The sequence below is a fragment of the Gymnoscopelus microlampas genome, assembly GCF_963454915.1.
Source record: "Gymnoscopelus microlampas genome assembly, chromosome: 20".
Classification (NCBI taxonomy): domain Eukaryota; kingdom Metazoa; phylum Chordata; class Actinopteri; order Myctophiformes; family Myctophidae; genus Gymnoscopelus; species Gymnoscopelus microlampas.
Window position 1 is genome coordinate 7,676,777 of NC_139957.1, and position 23,816 is coordinate 7,700,592.

Sequence of the window (23,816 nt, forward strand, 5' to 3'; positions counted from 1 at the left end):
TGAAAATGCTAAATTGCCCGCGTCGCGGGTTCGAGTCCCGACGGCCTTTGCTGCGTGTCACTGCCCATCTCTCTCTCCCCATTTCCTGTCAGCCTATACTGTCCTGTCATTAACAAAGACGTGAAAAGCCCAAAAATGAAAGCCAAAAGATTTTTTTCTTTTTTTTCCAAAATGTTTCAAAAATAGCAGATGTACAAGCTCGCAGCGTGGCACAAAGTGATGTGAGCTTGTATATCTGCTATTTTTGAACAGCCAACGTATAATGGATAAAGTGGTTAAAATGATTGTGATGCTTAAATTCATGGGTATCTTTTAGTTTTCGTCGCATTCCTAAGCCAACAATTTGATGGGGTGTGAGGGAATAGGCTGGGTGGTGATGCTGACTGCCTGGTCGAGAACCAGTGGAACGTTCATTTTTGCCATTCTTTTTTTAAATCCACGGTGTGAAGTGGCTGTTGAGGGGGTGTGGGAGCGAGCCTCGCCATCTGACATGCTTGGAACGGCTCAGAATGGAGCTTTTGGCAGGACTGTCCTACAGGGTGTCTGGCTGAGAGAGGACACTGATCCAGCTGCTTGTTTGGGTTCAATGCTTTAAAAGATGATATTGATCCAACTGTGTGACCGCTTGCGTGACTCATAAAGATGTCGGATCCTTTCTGATTTGGACGGGAGGCCGGCGGGTGGTGGAAAGTAACCATAGTACTGTATTTGTTGTACAATTTTGAGGTGCTTATTTACTTTGCTTGAGTATTTCCAGTTTTATTTCAATACTTCTGTTCCGTTACATCTCAGAGGTAACTTGAGTGAACTTGGTCAATTTTAGATTATTATTAATCTAAATCTACACACACACACACACACACACACACACACACACACACACACACACACACACACACACACACACACGTTAAGCCATGTTTTATACTGTGCGTGTTCAAAGATAGCCACTCACAACAAAAGCTCACAAGCTCACAACAAAAATTGTGAAATGAACAACAATCTACTTATGTAGTTTAAGTATATTTTGACTCGACTAACTGTGTACTTTTACTCTAGTGATTTTTTTAATGTAGGATTTATACTTATAACACAATATTTCTACACTGAGGTATTGATACTTAAAGCGGCACTACGTAACTTTTTTTTTAATGAATAACATGTCATTTTGTCCAATCTATATGGTAGAGTATGTTAATACAATATAACTTATACCATTGGGGTGGCACTTGCGCAGGAAAACGGGTTCAAATCCAGGGGCAGAAGAGGAAGGTTTCATAGTGCAGCTTTAAGGAATGAAGTCAAAAGAAATGGTGTACTTCTTGACCTGAAGGCAGGTCATGCTTTCTGATTGCTCGACTGCCTTAGAAAGTTGACGGGCCCTCTTAAGCCTAATGTATGCTCCGCAGTAGTGTAAAGTGGCTAACTAAGTACATTTACTCAAGTACTGTACTTAACACATTGAGTGCCATAAACGGTCCGGACCGTTTTTCATAATCCAAACGAGGAGTGCCGTAAACGGTCCAGGACCGTTTTTGACCCAATTATTTTTTTTATACAAGGGGCCCACTTGGGGCGCTCTAACGAAACTTTGGGATCATCCAAGGAGTTTCTGAGAAGGAGAGGCCGGATGTGGATCCATGTCAAAAATCCTTCCGGACGGCCTTTCCAATGTTAACTCCTTGACTAAAAGCTTAATATCTCCATTTCTTTTTAACGTGGTGGAAGCGAGCCGTTTTTGATCGGCGATTACTCTGCAATGGAGGATTGCGTTAGAAATATTATTGTTCCAGGCGTTAGTCGGGACCCTCCGCCGTCTCGCACGCACGCTTTGTTTACATGCACTGCCGCGTCGGGGCTTCTACAGCACGAAACCTATCAACGTAAGTGGATGGAAGAAATGCAGGCACTGAATGTATAATATTTTAATAAATCTCTGACACCCGATGTGTTAAGTACAATTTTGACTTTACTTGAGTATTTCCAATTTCCAATACTTTTACTTCTACTCCACTACAGCTCAGAGCCAGATATTGTACTTCTACTCCACTTTGAAAACTGTAGTTACTTTGCAGATTTTGATTATTATTACAAAACATACATTAACCACTTCATACATTCAGCCCTATATACATTTCCGCTATTTGAAAACAGCAGATCTACAAGCTCACAATGCGTCGCGAAGCGACGCATTGTGAGCTTGTAGATCTGCTGTTTTCAAAGGATTTTCATACATTTCGTACATTTGAAAACTTGTGAAATGGGACGTTTCTACATTGCAGTATTATTACTTTTTACTTAAGTAAAGCATTTGAGTACTTTGTCCACCTCCGATGCTCAAATGGGCTTCGGGATGGGACGTGGTTCTGTAATCAGCCTGATCCAACCTGATCCATCAGTTATTTGGCTCGGTGCTCTGCTGCCCAGTTTATCTGGTCGAACAGGCTTATATATATATATATATAGGAAGGAGCTTGTCCCATCTGGCCCAGAGCGGAGCCAATTCACATTTTAATCTCAGCCACCACTGCAAGACAAGTTCACCACCCCGCTCTACTATGTGTGTCAAAGTGTCCCTGAACTTATTTAGCCTCTAACTGCTCCCCTAGATGACATATTAATCCATTGAGACCGGGAACGCATCTCTGTCGTTTTCAAGATTTTTTCGGCTATTCAAAAATAGCAGATCTACATGCTCATAGCGCGGCACCGAGTGCAACGCAATGAGCTTGTAGATCTGCAAAAAAAGAAACATTATCGTGCAAATTTTTGCAAATATTTGAATATATATATTTTTAAAGGGGACATTTTTTACTCAAATCTTTGCTTCTGGGGGGTCCCTATTACAACATATTTTGAGATGGGGGTCTGCGGCCAAACACGTATCATTTTTGTGGGTCCTTGACATGAAAAAGTTTGAGCACCACTGATATAGAAACATATGTTTTTCAAAATAAAAAGGTTAGGATTTAGAAGACATTTGCAGAATTCCCCAGAAGCAAAGATTTGAGTTAAAAATGTTCGCTTTAAAAAGTTAGATATATTCAAAAGATATGCACAAACATGATTTCTTCAAAAATAGCAGATCTACAAGCTCGTGGCGCGGCACTCGGTGCCGCGTTATGAGCTTCTAGATCTGCTATTTTTGAACAGCCAAAGAAATCTTAAAATGACACAGATGCGTTCCTGGTCTAAATGGCTTAATGGAAGCCCATTGCTCCTAATAGTTCAAATGAGCAAATGCAAAGGACAAATTGTATTTATTATTATTTATTATTGGTTGTCCGGTTCTCAAGATCCACTGATCACTCACTCACTCACTCACAGACAAAGGAACACACCCTTCCCCCAATTGGCTCTATTCACAGCAGCCACATTATCACTTCCTTCACAGGTGTTACCAATGATACTAATGATGGCTCTGTTCCATTTAGTGTAGCACAGTGGTTCTTAGACTTCTCATAACTCTGAGAGTGTACAAATGGAACCAAATGGACCCGTAAGGGTCCATTTGGTTCACACCCGTCAAGGGGCCATTTGGAACCCCCCTCAGAGTGTTTCCAGTGAGCCAACATTATAACACTATCAGCACACTATCAGCACACTATCAGCACCCTGACACTGTTTGACCTGAATGGAACAGAGCCTTCATTAGTATCATTGACAACACCTGTGAATTTCTCCACAATATGGCTTGCTGTGCATAGAGCATATTTGAGTCAATAGAGGTGCAAAACATGGCTAGAGAATGACATGCACAGAATCAGTCCATTGCCAATGGACTTGAGTGCTCTGAAACGCTTGGTATTCCACTCTGCCCTCCCTTGCATATTTATTAAGTCATTAAGTATATGACTATTTTTTTGCGTGTAATCTCTCTTTGTCTCGTTCACATTTCCTTTGTAAATGCAAATGATCGGAGCCGGGTTCTTGACCTGGATTCTGTGAACGTAATAATAACGTCCTTGCCAGGCAGTGATGATAACTGCACATTATATCAAGGCCAACACTAGCACAGTAAAAATCCTCAGTGTTAATTTAAATGGAGCATTGTCCCTTTTGATTACATTTCCACTGACCATGAAGTCAGGGCCATGCACCAATAAAAGGCTCAGTGGCCTTGTGGTTTCAGTGTCCGCCACCCTGAAATTGGGAGGTCGGGGGTTCAATTCCCAGGGGCCAGGGTCATACCAAAGACTGTAAAAATGGGACCCAATGCCTCCCAGCTTGGCACTCAGCATCCAGGTTTGGATTGGGGGGTTACTGGTGTCATGTCTAGGGAGTGTACTTGTATATCATGCTGCCTCACGCTACAGAAACAAGGGATAGGCTCCTGCCCCTATAGACGGATTTCCGCGCGACGTCATCACAGAGCAGAATGCGAAATCTGCGCATGCTCGGGGGAAACGAATTGTTGCGCCGTTCACTCTGTTGTTATGTTCGGGAGTTAGATAGCCATAATTCTGCTATTATAGGCATAATAGGCATAATGCTGCTATTATATACAAACAGATCCAACTTCCGACAAATCATTTTTATTGAGTAAACAAGGTATTACAAACTGCATAATTTAATCTACTTTCATTAAACCCGGTGAAGATCATTTCTTTTATGAATGGACATTTGACCAGAGCTGCTGCGGGTAATGGCGCCCTCTATAGGCTGCCCCCGGATCTGCACGGTCATATCCTCTCATGTTTACTAACAGGAAACCTGTCTATGGGCCACATGGATCGGGAACCATTGGTCCCCAAGGCTACTTACTTACTTACTTACTTATATACAGTGGTGGAAAGTAACTAAGTACATTTACTCAAGTATCGTACTTAACTTCACTTTTCAGGCATTTTTACTTTACTGGAGTATTTCCAATTTTCTGTACTTTTACTTCTACTCCACTACATCTCAGAGGCAATATTGTACTTTTACTCCACTACAATTATTTGAAAACGTTAGTTACTTTGTAGATTTCGATTATTATTGCAAAACACACATTAACCACTTCAGCCCTATATACATTTCGCCCATTTGAAAATAGCCGATCTACAAGCTCACAATGTGACGCATTGTGAGCTTGTAGATCTGCTACTTTCCAGATCAGATTTTTATACATTTTATACATTTGAAAACTTGTGAAATGGGACATTCCGCATAATGAATACTTTCAACTTTTGGTACTTCAAGTATACATTTTGATACCAATACTTTTGTAGGCTACTTTAAATCAAGTCGATTTTGAATCCCAGCCTTTCACTCGTAACAGAGCATTTCCACAATGCAGAATTGATACTTTTACTTAAGCAAAACATTTGAGTACTTTTTTCCCACCACAGCTTATATAAATGATCTCCTCACATCAGAATAAAAGGATTTTATTATTGGTTGTCCGGTTCTCAAGATCCACTGATCACTCACTCACTCACTCACAGACAAAGGAACACACCCTTCCCCTAATTGGCTCTATTCACAGTAGCCAGGTGTTACCAATGATACTAATGAAGGCTTTGTTCCATTTAGTGTAGCACAGTGGTTCTTAGACTTCTCATAGCTCTGAGAGTGTACAAATGGAACCAAATGGACCCTTACGGTTCCATTTGTACACTCTCAGAGTCTTCACTGACAATTGTATCCGTGAAGACCTCCCACACCATGTACTGCCCACGGCGTTACAGAGGCGCGATCGCTGCCTGGTGTCAACCCCCCGAGCAATAACCTTCCAAGAGCAACGCTATCAAAGTGTGTGCACACGTTTTTGATTCATGATGCAACACGCTCCTCAGCTCCTTGGCCACAAAGATAACATTGTTTCAACCCCCCCCCCCCCACGTCTTTGATCTAAAACGCTACACGTGAATCATCCTCCTGCTCTAGCCAGTGGTGTAAAGTAACTAAGTACATTTACTCAAGTACTGTACTTATAAGTACGCTTTTGAGGTACTTTGACTTTACTGGAGTATTTCCAATTGTCTATGCTTTTACTTCTATTCCACTACATCTCAGAGGCAAATATTGTACTTTTACTCCACTACAATTATTTGAAAACTTTAGCTACTAGTTACTTTGCAGATATAAATGATTACATTATAAAACATACATTAACCACTTTAGCCCTATTTTATAGGCTATTTGAAAATAGCATGTGTACAAGCTCACAACTCGTCGCATCGCAACGCGTTGTGAGCTTGTAGATCTGCTATTTTCAAACATTTTTGTACTTTTACTTTTGGTACATTTGGGTACCAATACTCTTGTACTTTTACCCAAGTAAATTTTGAATTCCGGACTTTTACTTGCAACAGTGTAGGCTACTTCTACATTGCAGTATCGATACTTTTCCTCAAGTAAAACATGTGAGTACTTTTTCCACCACTGCTTGGCCACAAAGATAACATTGTTTCAACCCCCCACGTTCTTTGATCTATAAAGCTACGTGAATCATCCTCCTGCTATATAGCGCTCCAGGACTGTGTCAGTCGGGTCACATGAGGTATATAATGTGAAGTCTTGAGAGCTATAATATAAAAAAAAAAAAAAAGAAATGTTGTTGCTGGAGTTTTTTTTTTTTTTTTTCTACACAGTAAAGTGTGTGAGTGTAGAAAAAGTGGACCCTTACAGGATTTTTACTGCATAGTAGTGTAATAAAGGGCTCCATTTTCAGCAGCTCATAATCTTGCTGTAAACAAGCATCGTACCCTTGAAGGCCTTACAAGCCCTGAGCTGTGGCGCTGCCGCTCTCTCGGCCTTTCTAAGAACACGTGAGCCGTGGATTAGGACACCGTTTCCCAGCGGTGTAAAGTAACTAAGTACATTTACTCAAGTACTGTACTTAAGTACGATTTCGAAGTATTTTTTACTTCACTGGAGTATTTCCAATTTTCAGTACTTTCACTTCTACTCCAGTGCATCTCAGAGGCAATTATTGTACTTTTACTCCACTACAATTATTTGAACACTTTAGTTAGGCTACTAGTTACTTTGTAGATTTTGATTATTATTACAAAACATACATTAACCACGCCAGCCCTGTATACATTTCGGCCATCTGAAAATAGCCGATCTACAAGCTCACAACGCGTCGCTATGCGATGCGTTGTGAGCTTGTAGATCTGCTATTTTCAAAAGATTTGTATACCGTACATCAGAAAACGTGTGACATGGGACATTCCGCATAATGAGTACTTTTACTTCCGGTATTTTAAGTACATTTTGATACCATTACTTTTGTGCTTTTACTCAGGTACATTTTGAATTCCGGACTTTTACTTGTAACAGAGTATTCCTACATTGCAGTATTGATACTTTTACGTAAGTAAAAAAAATGTGAGTACATTGCGACGCATTGTGAGTTTGTAGATCGGCTATTTTCAAATGGCTGAAATCTACATGGCTGAAGTGTTATAATGTACAGATGTGCCACTTCAAAACTTCACACGTTACTGTTCTTTCCCTGAAAGTGCCCTGAAAACGCATGTTTTCCTCCCTGTTCTGCCCTTAAAAATGCACTGTTTTGCCCCTGAAAAGAAGTTGTCACTACACACCCCCGTTTTTCCCTTCAACAGACATCCATATACATGAGAACAAAAGAATGTGTGTTGAAGAAGGTGTCAGACTCATTATGAGGCGAAAGGTGATTTGAAGAGGTCCTTGACCACAGTGGCGTCAGTTCAGCAAAAGCTAAGGTATGGCAGCATGCACGCGCGAAATTTTTGTGCGGTTCTGGGCGGGTTGGGTTCGTTTTTTTCCAGTTTCTGGTTACTTTATTTCGGTTTTAGGGTTAGGATTCGGGTTAGGTTAGGGTTATGTTATTTAATTCTTATTTTTGCCTGATTTTCCCGATTTATTATCAAAAAAGTACTTCTTTTTTTTTTCTTCCCTGGAGCCAGGGTATGGCAGCTGCAATAGCCTGCCATACCCAATTGACGCCCCTGCTTGACCAGTTGCTCAAATTAATTAGCATCATAAAAGCAGTGATCAACAAAATAATTCAGCATTTTAAATGCCCTTCTTTGTCCCTCTTATTGCCCTGGGAATCCCCTGAAAATGTACTGTCTTGCCGATGGCAGGACATTTGAAGTTTTTAAATGGAACATCTGTAAGTAAGTAAAATTACAGAAAATTGGAAATACTCCAGTAAAGTAAAAAGTACGACTGGTAATGGCCGGCTCCCCTCTCATATAACCTGAGTTGTTAGAGAGGTCCAGCAAGAACACTGAGGCTCAGCAGATAAGAAACACTGACAAACGACAGCAAGCTTGTTTTTTGTTTTGTTTTTTTGGGGGTCTGGGCTAAAACACAGCAGAGAGTGAGGAGAGATAAAAATCTCTGTTGAAAATGGGGAAAAAAAGACTGAATCGTGTCTGCCGGAACGTTGAGAGTGAATGCAGGTGATGGGATGGACTTGTTGTTTTGTGGTGCAGAAAATAGATGAAATTACTTTGAACATGGTCAATGATATGGGGGGGGGGGGGGGGGGGGGGGGTGTGTGTGTGTGTGTGTGTGTGTGTGTGTGTGTGTGTGTGTGTGTGTGTGTGTGTGTGTGTGTGTGTGTGTGTGTGGTGGAAAGTAACTAAGTACATTTACTTAAGTACTGTACTTAAGTACAATTTTGAGGTGTTTGTACTTTACTTGAGTATTTCCAATTTACAATACTTTTACTTCTACTCCACGACATCTCGGAGGCAAATATTGTGCTTTTACTCCACTACACTGAAAACTGTAGTTACTTTTTAGATATAAATTATGATATTATGAAACATACATTAACCACTTCAGCCCTATCGTATACATACAGTAGGCTATTTGAAAATAGCCGATCTACAGGCTGAGTACTTTTACTTTTGGTACTTACGTATATTTTGATGCCAATACTTTTGTACTTTTACTCCAGTAATATTTTCAATTCCGGACTTTTACTTGTAACAGATTACTTCTACATTGCAGTATGGATTGTGGACGTACATGGCACACGGACACAGAGTGTGTAAGCGAGTAACGGAGAGGGGGGGGGGCGGGGGGGGGGGATATAAAACGGTTAGGGGGATGGGGGGGCAATTTACGAGCACTCACCTCTAGATGACAGCAAAGGAAATGCTACAGCTGGTTCCCGGGCTGTGCTAACAGAACGTGTAGACAGCAGTGGTGTAAAGTAACCAAGTACATTTACTCAAGTACTGCACTTAAGTACAATATTTAGGTATTTGGTACATTACTGGTGTAATTTCCAGTTTTCAGTACTTTTACTTCTACTCCACTACATCTCAGAGGCAAATATTGTACTTTTACTCCACTACGATTATTTGAAAACTTTAGTGACTATAGTTACTTTGTAGATTTTGATTACTATGACAAAACATACATTAACCACATCAGCCCTATTTATATTTCGGCCATTTGAAAATAGCCGATCTACAAGCTCACAATGCGTCGTGATACGACGCATTGTGAGCTTGTAGATCGGCTAATTTCAAAAGATTTGTATACATTTTATACATATAACATTCTGCATAATGACTACTTTCTACTTTTACAGACTTTTACTTGTAACAGAGTACTTCTACATTGCAGTATTGATACTTTTACTTAAGTAAAACATTTGAGCACTTTTTCCACCACTGGTTGGTACATAGCAGATCTACAAGCTCGTAGCGCGGCACCGAGTGCCGCGCTACGAGCTTGTAGATCTGCTATGTATACTGTGTGTGTAGACAGACTATGTTGGTACTGAGTTCCCTGGCTTTGCTAATAGAATATGTAGACAGGCAATGTTGGTCCAGTATGCGGTTGTTCCCTGACTGTGTACCAATCTGTCACCACTTTCACACCTTATTCTTAACCTCATGTATTGTATGAACTCGACACATAATAATAATAATAATGATCTTCCTTGAAATTAATGTCTCAGAACTTTGCCATAGTAGTAGTAGGCATCTTTCCAAATCCATTAGAATGGTAGTGAATGTGGCAGTTCTTTTTTTTGCAATCACGTGATTGTGCTGCTTCACTGCATCACTGGGAGTCAAATGGTGACTCATAGGTTAGCGAAGAGCGCCATCTAGCGTAAACACAGGTCAACACACGTCCTTGGCGGTGTGGGCTATGGATTGACACGCGTCAAAACACGTCATCGGCGGTCAATGAGTTAAAGGCTATGGGCTCTATGCACGGCAGCCATATTGGAAAGACATTGGGCCTCTTCTTACTTCCTTCACAGGTGTTGCCGATGATACTAATGAAGGCTCTGTTCCATTGTGGTCAAACAGAGTCAGGGTGCTGATATTGTGCATGTCGGCTCACTGGAAACACTCTGCTACACCAGTGGGTCTAAAATTGGGGTCCAGGGACCCTCATGGCTCCTTGAGGGGGTTCCAAATGGCCTCTTACAGGTGTGTAACTCTGAGAGTGTACAAATGGAACCAAATGGACCCGTAAGGGTCCATTTGGTTCCATTTGTACACTCTCAGAGTTATGGGGTCGTGGAAGATCTGAGAACCACTCTGCTACTCTAAATGGAACAGAGCCTTCATTAGTATCATTGGTAACACCTGTGCAGGAAGTGATACTATGGCTGCTGTGCATAGAGCCTATTAAGTTACATATCGCTCAGTCTGTTGTCTCGCAGATGCTTGTGAGTCAGTGCGATGGCCAGAACGCCTACAGTACGTGCGGACGCCAACGCTCTTGTCAGCGAACAAAAATAAAAGCCGGCTTTTTGGCTCGTCGAGGTCACCTTTCATGCTCCTAGTGTCTTTGACGCGAAACCGCAAGGGCGCCACTGTTTTGGCTTTGTTTATTGCTGAATCTTTTAATCCACACTTAAACCCTCGAGGGGAATGCGGCGCCGCTGCACAGCACAGCCCATACTCTGATCCCTCTGCGATGACAATAATGTATAATACCAGCGCTCCCCTCCCCTCTGTGTTCCTTCGCCACCTCTGCTGCTGATTAAACCTCTGCTGCCTGAAAGAAAACGTGGACAGGAAAGTAATATAATAATTCAGTCCCAATTCCCGCGAATCCCACCGGCATATGACGCAAGCGGGAACGGGTCTTAACGCGTTCAATCCGGGATCGCATCTGTGTGTCATTTTAAGATGTCTTCGGCTATTCAAAAATAGTAGATCTACAAGCTCGTGGCGCGGCACCGAGTGCCGCGCTATGAGCTTGTAGATCTGCTATTTTTGAAGGTTGTAGATCTGCTATTTGTTTTTCATCGTGAAAATTTGGGCAATTATTTGAATATATATATATTTTAAAGCGGACATTTGTAACTCAAATCTTTGCTTCTGGGGGGTCCCTGGAACAAAGTATTTTGAGATGGGGGTCCGCGGGTCATTTTGGGGGTCCTTGACATGAAAAAGTTTGAGAACCACCGATTATACCAGCATAAGTTTTTTTGTGTGTTTTTTTTAGGACTTAGAAGACATTTGTAAAATCCCCAGAGGCAAAGAATATATATATTCAAAGATTTGCACACATTTTCATGATTTTTCAAAAATAGCAGATCTACAAGCTCATAGCACTCGGTGCCGCGCTATGAGCTTGCAGATCTGCTATTCTTGAATAGCCAAAGAAATCTAAAAAATGACGCGTTCCCGGTCTTAATGGGTTAATGTCGATCAAGCCATTAAAATAAAGCATCTTAATAGGAGCCGGGTTGCAGTGCGGTGGCGGCGCTCAGCTCAGTTCGAGGCCAGAGGGAAGGCGGGCAGGTCTACACCGTAAACCTATAGTATTATAAAGCTATATAACCTTGAGGCAGGACCTCTTCGTAAAATCACATGTAAACGTTCTATCACCGTGTTCTCCCTACTCTGACTGGCTTCCCTCTTCATCGGACATCCCTGAGTCACATGCGGGCAGTGGTGACTTAACCCCATCTTTAACCCCAGCAGATCTATTAACCCATTGAGACCTGAAGCCGATTAATACATGTCTCCTAAATCTCAACAGTTTTCTGAAAAACGTATGTTTCTATATCAGTGGTACTCAATCTTTTTCATGTCAAGGACCCCCACAATTATGTATTTGGCCGCGGACCCCCATCAAAATATTTTGTTCCAGGGACCCCCCAGAAGCAACTATTTGAGTTAAAATGTTCGCTTTAGAAATATACATCTTCAAAGATATGCACACATTTTCACGATTTTTCAAAAATAGCAGATCTACAAGCTCGTAGCGCGGCACTCGGTGCCGCGCTATGAGCTTGTATATCTGCTATTTTTGAATAGCCCAAAGTGTAAAATAATGCTTTTTAGCTCAAATCTAAAAATGACACAGTTCCAGGTCTTAATGGGTTAACACATTTTGCTGGGGACCACCTGGGACCCCTGGGGTCCCCGGACCCCACTTTGAGATCAAATGCAATTTACTTAGGAATTATGTTCAATATGAGCTTAAAAGAGCCATTTTGGCTGTTTTTGTCAGTCCGAGAGAGTGAGGTACAGGACCACGGATCCATTTGGTTCCATCTGCACCCTCGCGGAGTTAAATTTAGACTGCGATGTAACGTTACCGTGCAGACGGTGTGGAGACGCCGGTGAGATCATTCTCACAGACAGACAACCACAGCAGTTACCAAAGGTTGCCGCGATGGAGAAAAACGTACTCCGTTGGTGCGGTGCCCATAGATACAATCTGTTCACTGTCAACTGTTCCAGAGAGAGGGGCTCGAGTCGCAAAGCGAGTGTGGTTCATTCAACCAAAATCTGTCACTTGCGTTTCAAATCGTATTCTTTGATCGGCTGGTGATATTATAACTTAACTGACACGGTGTTTATAAACATACTTGTGTGGATTACGGAGACATTTAATGAAATCTTGACGTGCGCCGTTCACTATTTGTGTCAGTCCGGGCCACGGACCATTATGTTTAGCCTCGCGGACCTAAGAAATCCGTCGAGACTGGAGCGGCTTTGATTGGTTAAAGCGCGGCTTACTTCCTGATCTAAGGCCCGCCCACTTGTAGGCCACTTGTAGGCCAATGTGCACAGGTTGTGAACGGGGCTCCCGGGCTTCAAATGATTTCAAAAACATTGTTTGTGTTTGTTTACATGGCCGTCATGTTGGATACAGCATAACATCAAGCAGCACAGGTTGATATGAGCAGGTGCTCTGAGCCTTTGATTAGACAGCGGTCTGGTATTGAGCTCATCTCTCATTATCAAGAAATAACACACAGCTGAATTCAGCGATTGACCAATCAGAATCGAGCATTCAACCAAGCCGCGTAATAAGCCCATATACTGTATGGGCGTATCGGGGCCCTCAGGGGCCCCGAGGGGATATATTAACTAGGAGCTTGAGACTGAATAATAACTACATTGGATCCACTGGAACGCAGATATTCTGTTTTTTCCGATGTCTTGAAATGTAACAGTTTTGGACATATGAGGTTTTCACCTGACAGCATCAATTTAATTCATAAGAGCCAGGGCTACTGTATATTCAGATTAGATGTAAATATAGCGTAAACAAATCAAGGCGAATACATTTGACACCGGTGAAAGGTGTTTATACGTGCAGACGCGCTCATATAACCTGATATGGATTTTCTCTGGATGATCATGGCATGAACTCGCCCATCATAATAATAATAATGATTTCCCTCGAAATAAATGTCTTAGAACATTGTCACTAAGCCCTCGCTCGCCGAATACGGCCGGACTCTCTAATGTGCGCCATTACTGTGTCAAGCAATACACATATGTATGCGACGGCAGTAATTACCTATGGCAGGTGTCGAGGAATCTTGCCGCTGACCTTGAACGCGAACCTTGGTACCGCAAAGCTCCGTCGCATTACCGCACCGCAAGGTTCCCCCCCGGCATTAACCCCGTGTCAACCTTCCGTGACAGGCGTGGGGAAATTAACAGAGGTCACTGCAGTGCATGTGGTGGTGCATGTGGTGGTGCATATTAGGGCACGCGGCCCTCCCCCCCCTCTGTCAGGGACGCCAGTGCACTGCCATGGAAACTGACTCCTTGTGACTAAGACGACTAATAGCCGCAGTGTATCTGGCGACAACCTTGTATGTTCGAAAATGTTACCTTTTCAAGGCAATAGGCTCCATGCACAGCAGCCATATTGGAAGGAAATTGGGTGTCTTCCTTGCTTCCTTCACAGGTGTTACCAATGATACTAATGAGGGCTCGTTCAGTGTAGCACAGTGGTTCTCAAACGTTTTAATTTCAAGGACCCCCATAACTCTGAGAGTGTACAAGTGGAACCAAATCGAGCAGCGGTTCTCAACGTGGGGTCCGGGGACCGCCAAGGGTCTTTGAGGGGGTTATTGGGGGTCCTCAGCTAAATGACTGGTGATAGCAACCCAATAGACCCTTGTGGGTCTGTAAAAACAAACCTGGATATGTTCACCTTTTTTTTTTACTGTAACTGTCATTAAAAGGTGTACACTTTGAATAAAGTCTCTGCCACACTGTATTCAAAGTGTACACCTTAGTAAAAGTTGATAATCGTGACAGCCCTATGCTCAGCTCCCTCTTGAAAATCGACAAAAGCGTGCATTTTCAGAACACATTTCCCACAGGCTGATAAGCACTAAGTCCACACAGCTAAATCCGGAGTGCACATTTAATTAACCCATTAAGACCGGGAAAGCATCTGTCATTTTTTTGCCGCGCTTTGAGCTTGTATATCTGCTATTTTTGAAAATGTGTGAAAATGTTTGCAAATCTTTGAATATATATATTTTTTCAAAGCAAACATTTCTAACTGAAATCTTTGCTTCTGGGGATTCTACAATTGTCTTCTAAATCCTAACAGTTTTCTGAAAAAACGTATGTTGCCATATAATATCAGTGGTTCTCAAACTTTTTCATGTCAAGGACCCCCAAAATTATATGTATTTGTCTCCCGACCCCCATCTGAAAATACGTTGTTCCAGGGACCCCCAAAAGCAAAGATTTGAATTAAAAATGTCTAAAAAAAATATATATCCAAAGATTTGCACAAATGTTCACAACTTTTCAAAAATAGCCCAAAGTATAAAATAATGGTTTAAGTGGTTACACGGATGCGTTCCCGGTTTTATTGCGTTGAAGTGTAAAGATCTGACACTTGTGGGTCATTGTTACATTTTCAGTAACACTCCAGATTTCACTATGTAGGAGAGAGAGGCCCCCAAACCAGTGGGAAGGCGTGAAAAATGGATGTTATGGAAAAAGCAGATCCTTGTCCTTTGGGGAAACGGGTGATATACAGTGTGGGTCTAGTTTGGTCTCAGTGCTGTGCATGTTTCAGTTGGTCTTGTGAGTAGTTTATTTTTAGGGGTCTTATGTCTTCTACCGATATCTCGGGGCGGCCGTAGCTTTAGTGGGTAGGGTATGGATCTTCAACATTGACAGTGGTGGAAAGTAACTAAGTACATTTACTCAAGTATTGTACTTAAGTACAATTTTGAGGTCTTTTTTTTACTTTACTTGAGTATTTCCAATTTTCAGTACTTTTACTTCTATTCCACTGCATCTCAGAGGCACACATTGTACTTTTACTCCACTACAATGATTTGAAAACTTTAGTTACTAGTTACTTTGTAGATTTTGATTATTATTATTACAAAACATACATTAACCTCTTCAGCCCTATATGCATTTCGACCATTTGAAAATAGCCGATCTACAAGCTCACAATGCGTCGCATACTTAAGTGCAGTTCTTGAGTACATGTACTTTTGTTACTTTACACCACTGTATTATGTGCCTGTCATAGAACTGTATCCTGGTAAAAAGTTGATAATTAAAAGCGGTGAAGGGGAACCATTGATGTGCGCTAATAGAAAGCAACTCTACAGGGGCATTAGGATGTAGTGCTGCTAGCTGTCACACAATTAAAAACGTCCTTCCTGTATCCACATTGGAACAAGATATTGGCTCGTGTCGTTCTATAAATACATACACCGTACAGTCATAAAAGCAGACCCATGACTGTCGTGTTTTGAAAACCACAGTTCAATTCCTGGCGGATTCCTGTCGCGTGGAAACCTTATGCAGTCAGTGGTGGAAAAAGTACTTCAATGTTTTGCCTAAGTAAAAGTATCGATACTGCAATGAAGAAGTACTCCGTTACACGTAAAGGTCTGGAATTCGAAATTTACTTGAGTAAAAGTACGAAAGTATACAAAAATGTACTTAAAGTACCAAAAGTAAAAGTACTAAATGTGTCCCCAAGATTTGATCCAACCTTGAACCGTCCTGGACTCCACCCCATAGAGTTGAGGCAGCAGGCAGCCCCCCCCCCCCCCCCCCCCCCCCCCTGCCGGGGATTTTAGACAGCCCAACTGCGCATTTGTTCGCGGACCGGCATGCTTTGGTTTGGTTCGGATCGAGGGGGTGGGTCGCTCATCATTCCAATACCAAAACTCAGAAGACAGTTGACTGGCAGTACATGACTGGCTGGTGGCTGCTATTTATGTTATCAAATCACTACATAATGTTATATCATTGCCCTAAATGGCGAGATATTGACATGGGAAGGATGATTAAACAATCATTATGTCTGTATAAGAAATGACTTTGTACAGGTGGAAAACTTTAGTTAAATTTGCAGAGTGACGCATTACTTTACCTGAGTTACATCTTCTGATAGTTGTACTTGAATGTTGACATGAAATAATAATCCTGTTTAGTGTTTCATAAGCGCAAGCGTGAAAGAATCCAAATACAACGTGGAGCCACGGTAAACAAACACCGTTGAAAGGCTAGGATCAAAATACCAAGGATTCGAAAGTTATGTCGCTACTATGCTACACGGAAGTAGAACGGCATATAGATACCAAGGATTTGTCAGTGATGTGACATCACTGACAAATCCTTGGACATGAAGGATGAGATGGACGTTTCTGACTTCTAGTGTTGCCAGATATTGTGAAAGAAATAAGAAACCAGGTCTATGAAAAGAAGCCCAAAAGAAGATAACTAGGCCAAGAGCACTTTAAACCTAGACATGGGATATTATATATTTGAAAATTAAATCTACAAGCTCACGACGCGTCGCGATGTTACCCATTGTGAGCTTGTAGATCTGCTATTGTCCAAAAAATCTTGAGGGGAAAAAGTGCAAAATGTGGAATATTTTTTAATCGTTTTAACAACAGATATTTGGTAGGGGCTCCCTGGCACATATTATAATTTCAGATGGGGGTCCGTGGAAAAATACATGAATATGTTTGATAACCACTGGTTTAAACAACAATCAAAACATTTGGATACAAGCCCAAATATCAACTACACTTTAGAAAGAAGCCGCTTATAATAAGTAGACATGGTAACACTATGGAACACTGGTACACATGTTGTGTGTTGTTGTTGAAAATCATACCCACATGCAGCCTCCACTCCCATAGAGGTATGTCCACTCCCCACAAGGAGGGGCAGTGCACCAAAGCATTATGGTCATTGTAGTATTGCAGCAGTCCAGTCAAACCCTAGTCAAACACACAGATTTCATAATTTTTCTGGCCATAGGGTGCACATTTTAAATGGTTCTACTGTAATCTACTACAAATACTATTAACATTGAGTGATTGCAGTTTCTTCCAGGGGTGAAATGCTCCTTTAAGTACAGTACTTGAGTAAATGTACTTAGTTACTTTACACCACTGTTTGTATGTCCAAAACCGTTTGGATGTTTAATATTATTAAACATGAAAATAGCCGATATACAAGCTCACAATGCGACACGTTGTGAGCTTGTATATCGGCTATTTTCGCAATGTGACCCTCTTGTATGACAAAGTAGGGCATTAATTTACGAAAGAACATAAGCTGAAGTATGGAGATACAAGGTTATTGCCCCGATGAAAATAGATCCATGCCCCCTTGGGCATGGATCTATTTTCTTCCTAGAAAGTGATGGAAAAAGAACAAGCTTCGACTCGCGTTGATTATTTTTGGAACATAGCAGGACAAACTAACAGTTAATTTTGACAGTTTTATATAAAAACACACAAAATGAAAACACAGAGGATAGTGCACCAAATGAGTTCCTTATTCAGTCGTACAAGAGGATGTGTGTGTGGGTGACAGGATGGGTGTTGACTTGCACCGCGTCGGTGCTGTCACTTCACATTACAAAAGAGGTGACATTGTAAAAAAAAGCCAAAGGATGACAAAACAAAACGTCTCCCCTCCCCAATACTGGCACTTTGTACGTCTGTTTTCCAAAAAAGCGCTTTATAAATACAATAAAAGTTTGTTACAAGACTAAATAGACAGGAAAACAAAGAGGAAACATGACAGGCGTAGCTTTAGACTTCAACAGAACATTTATTTGTGCTTTTTGCAGATATGAGTGGTGATAGGGGGTAACCACTTGAACCACAGCGTCTCTATTCTGGGGAGGAACGTTGGCCAATGAAAGCTCACAGCGCTGCGTTGTGACTTCCGAGCTTGTAGATTGACTGTTTTCGCTATTTGTCTTACAAAGTACAAAGAAGTAGAACTTTTAAAGGAGTAGTTCACCCCCCAAAAAAAACATATTTTCTATCAATTACACAACTGCGTGAAGCCTTGAATTATTTTTTTTGTCGCATTCCTACGCCAACAATTCGATGACCGTCGGAGTCTCCGGTAGGAGACTTGCGGAGTCATTTTGTGGGGGTGAACAACAGTACTCCCTTAACCCATTAACACATTGATGGCCAAGATCGCATTGATGCGTTCTTTCAAATCCATCGCTTGCTTACCAGCAATTCAAAAGAACGCATTGATGCGTTCTTTTGAATTTTCATTTTGGATTTGCTGCTCTGGTGGAACTGTCGTATGTGCTTAAAACCATAATCAGAGAATTTATTTGAATGAAAAATTACAAAATTAAAAAATTAAAAAACACGCAAATTGCTGGCACAGGGGTGAGTACATTATGAATAAACTCTGGCAGTCAATGTGTTAAGACCTGAGGCCGTTTCTACAAAACGTCTTCTAAATCCTAAGTTTTCTAAAAAAAAAAACGTGTTTCTATATCAGTGGTTCTCAAACGTTTTCATAATTGTCAAGGACCCCCAAAATGATAATGTATGTATAAGACCAGCTCATCGGTTTGTTTTTCCTCTCTTGTGTCAAAACCCAATGCAATGTCAGATGGAAAACTCAATGTCATCAGTCTGTCAATGGCATGTGGAAAATTGACCGTGAGCTGTCATGATGAGAGCATAACGTAGTGCCTGTGGGCCAGACATATTGATCAGAACTAATGGTCATTTATTGCATTTTGTAGCAATAATCCGTCATAAAGTTAACATTTTAACATACAATCACCTCACTTGCTGAAGCGGTATTGATATCCTAAGAATGCATTGTGGTCAGTGGTGGAAAAAGTACTCGGTTACAAGTAAAAGTCCAAAAGTAAAAATGTACTTAAAGTACCAAAAGTAAAATACAAAATTGTTTGAAAATAGCAGATCTACAAGCTCACAACGCGTCACATGTGAGCTTGTAGATCGGCTATTCTTCAAATAGCCCAGGTATAAAATTGGTCTAAAGTGGTTAATGTATGTTTTATAATGTAATAATTTATATCTGCAAAGTAACTAGTAACTTAAGTTTTCAAATAATTGTAGTGGGGTAAAAGTACAATATTTGCCTCTGAGATGTAGTGGAGTAGAAGTAAAAGTATAGACAATTGGAAATACTCCAGTAAAGTAAAAGTAAATGTTCAGCTATTAGGCTACTTGTAATGTTATAATAAAAAAAAAGACTGACAATGAACAAGCCAGGTGGCGCTCAATTCAACGCAAGAGCAATGCTTGAGCGTGACCAGGCATGCGGCCAATGTTGTCATCATTTCCCCCCATAAACGGTAGCCTGTGTCTAGCAATATTTATAATATTTATATATAAGACAGGTGCGTTTTGGGCATACTGAGATATGACTGGGATAGAATACCTGAGACTTGGATTATAGGCTACGAGTGAATAGCTTGAGAATTTGCTACGGATGTTTTGAAGTCGTTTTGCCGTTGTCAGAAAAAAAAAATCCAGCTCCACCAACGGAAATGGCAACCTTTTTTTTTTTGGAAGCTCCATTATCCGAGAAGGGGGAAAATAATACTTAGTTTTTATCCGGTAGGATATTCCAGGCAACATGGCGAGTCATTTATGCCAAAGCATTTGGCATTATGGTCCCGTCGCGTGCCCGAACACAGCCGTTGTACAAGCTCGGAAGCCTGTCGAGAGATATTTGTACATCGGCTATTTTTGGCGCGTCGACTGGCTCACGGGCTAATTGTGTATATACACTTGAGCTGTGGCACGTCTTTCATGTTCAACAACATGGAAAACAAATGAACGTTCAAGCTACAGTGTAAGGGCAAGCACATTTGGCAACTTTTCACTCATTTGCACATCCCCCCCCCCCCCCCCCCCCCCCCCCACGCCCCAACCCTCTGAAACTGGCACCCTGGCAGTAAGTGACACATGATAATCCGTCTCCCTAAGTGCATTGTGTTGACATTGTGCTGAAGCTATTAACCCATTAAGACCGGGAACGCATCTGTGTCATTTTCGATTTCTTTCTTTTATTATGAAAATTTGTGCAAATCTTTGAATATATTTTTCAAAGTGAATATTTTTTAACTCAAATCTTTGCTTCTGAGGAATTCTACAAATGTCTTCTAAATCTTAACAGTTTCTTTGAAAATAAATTATGCTATGCTATAATATCAGTGGTTCTCAAACTTTTTTCATGTCAAGGACCCCCCAAATCATATGTGTTTGGCCGCGGACCCCCATCTCAGAATATTTATTCCGGGGACCCCCCAGAAGCAAAGATGCTTATATATCAAAAAATGTATATATATTCAAAGATTTGCACACATTTTCACGATTTCTCAAAAAATTGCAGATCTACAAGCTCACAGCGCGGCACTCGGTGCCGCGCTGTGAGCTTGTATATCTGCTATTTTTTAATAGCCAAAAAAAAATCTAATATGACAGATTCTTTCCCGGTCTCAACGGGTTAATAAGCAAAAGCAGGCTTCTCTTTTCTCTTTCTTTTTGAGACCTTTTTTTGCAGTGACTTTAAAGAGGTCCTGTCAGAACAGTCATCAATAACATCAGATAGCCTGATGTGCTGTTTACTAAACGCGTCCCAGTAAATGACGCCCAAATTGTCAGAGTAATGGCTCGTGCAAAAGGAATGTAATCCTCAGATACCTTCTGAACGCAGTAGTGACGCATAACTACTGTGAAACTCAGGTGATTTATTGGATATCATCCCAAAGCCTAAATTAAAACCAACATCACGTACTGCAAAGTTTGTACAAGGCAACTGAGAGGGCATAAGTACAATTGGGAGTTGCAACTATCAATTACTTCCTTAGCCATTTTGATTAATCCATACGGAACTCATCACTTGCTTCGTGTACAACTCGCTCAATTGGTTGCAGCCTAAATCAAGAAAACAATTAAATTGGTTTCATGTCATTTTTTTAAAAATGCATTTACTTTAGTTGCCCTTCTTATCAGTGGCGTAAAGTAAATAAGTGCATTTACTCAAGTACTGTACTTAAGTAACTTTTTAGGTACTTTTTTTTTTCACTGGAGTATTTCCAATTTTCGATACTTTTGCTTCTACTCTACCACATCTCAGAGACAAATGTTGTACTTTTAGTCTACTACGATTATTTGAATACTTTAGTTACTAGTTACTTTGTTGATTTTGATTATTATTACAAAACATACATTAACCACTTCAGCCCAATTGAAACTTTGGCTATTTGAAAATAGCAGATCTACAAGCTCACAACTCGTCGCGATGCGCCCACGCATGCACGCACACACACACACACACACACACACACACACACACACACACACACACACACACACACACACACACACACACACACACACACACACACACACACACACACTCCTTTACAGGAGCTGTGTGCACTGTTGTTGACAAATAGGGAGGCTGCCAGGTTGATCATCTTGCCAGGAAGTCTTTAGCGCATCATCACTCAGCCCCCCCCCCTCCCCCCACCCCCCTCACCTACCGGTGTGTGTGGCTGTTCGTTCGTCCAGCGGGGGAGAAAACAGCAGTGCCATTAGAGCAGCCTGGAGGAAGCCCCCCCCCCCCAACACACACACACACACACACACACACACACACACACACACACACACACACACACACACACACACACACACACACACACACACACACACACACACACACACACACTGTCCATGGCCTCCAGTCAGTAAAACAAAAAAAAACGTAAACATTAACCCATTAAGACCGGGAACGCATCTGTGTAACCACCTCTTAAACCTTTGGCTATTCAAAAATAGCAGATCTACAAGCTCATAACGCGGCACCGCGCTATGAGCTTGTAGATCTGCTATTTTTTTTAAATCGTGAAATTTTGTGCAAATCTTTGAATATATATAAATTATTTAACATTTTTAACTCAAATCTTTGCTTCCGGGGGGTCCCTGGAACAACATATTTTGAGATGGGGGTCCACGCGGCCAAATACATATCATTTTGTAACATTTTTTTGTACATTTGTAGAATCCCCCAGAAGCAAAGATTTGTGTTACAAATGTTCGCTTTCATTTTTTCCCCCAAAAATAGCAGATCTACAAGCTCATAGCGCGGCACTCGGTGCCGCGCTATGAGCTTGTAGATCTGCTATTTTTGAACAGCCCAAAGTATAAGATAATGGTTCAAATCTAAAAATGACACAGATGCTTTCCCGGTCTCAATGGGTTAAGCACCTGTTCTTCTCGGGCGTGGGTCCAGGGCCCAAACACACCGCAATTAAACCCAAAGTCCGGTTAGCCAAGCTGCTCCCCGGGAGAGAAGAACCGCTGAACCGACCCCGTCAATAGTTGATGAGGGAATGGACAGATGAGATGGAAGAGTGAGAGAGACAGCCGACCAGATAAAGAGGGGAATGGGCCTAACGTGTGACGGGGTGGTGGTGGAAGAAGTACTCCGATTTATTTTTCTTTTTACTTGTGTAAAAGCAGTGGTGGAAAAAGTACTCACATTTTGTACTTAAGTAAAAGTATCAATACCGGACGTGTTCAAATTTTACTTGAAAATACAAAAGTATTGGTATCAAAAAGTACCAAAAGTAGAAAGTACTGCAGAATGTCCCATTTCACAAGTTTTCAAATGTATAAAGGTCATTTGAAAATAGCCGATCTACAAGCTCACAATGCGTCGCGATGCGACGCATTGTGAGCTTGTAGATCGGCTATTTTCAAATGGCCGAAATGTATACAGGGCTGAAGTGATTAATGTGTGTTTTGTAAAATCTACAAAGTAACTAAAGTTTTCAAATAATTGTAGTGGAGTAAAAGTATAATTGTCTCTGAGATGTAGTGGAGTAGAAGTAAAAGTACTGAAAATTGGAAATACTAAAGTAAAAATATCTCAGAATTGTACTTAAGTACAGTACTTGAGTAAATGTATTTAGTTACTTTACACCACTGAGTAAAAGTAGCAGTGACACACACTATAAAGAATTGTACCTGCAAGCACAAAAGTATTGGCATCAAAATGTACTTGCAGTAAAAAGCACTCTGTTAAGCAGAATGTCCCATTTTGCAAGGGTTTTCAAAAGCTCTATTCGATGTTGTTTGTGTTAGGGAATTGCAGACCTCTTTGTTGTACTAGTTTTGATTACTTGTCCCTTCTGTCTGCTTAAAATCAATAAAGAAGATTTGTTAAAAAACTAAAAGTTCACAATGCGCTGTAAACTTGTAGTTTGGCTATTTTTGAATAGTACAAAATATTGCTTGATATTCTAAATGTACAGAAGTACCTTGTAACAGCTGGCAAATAATTGTA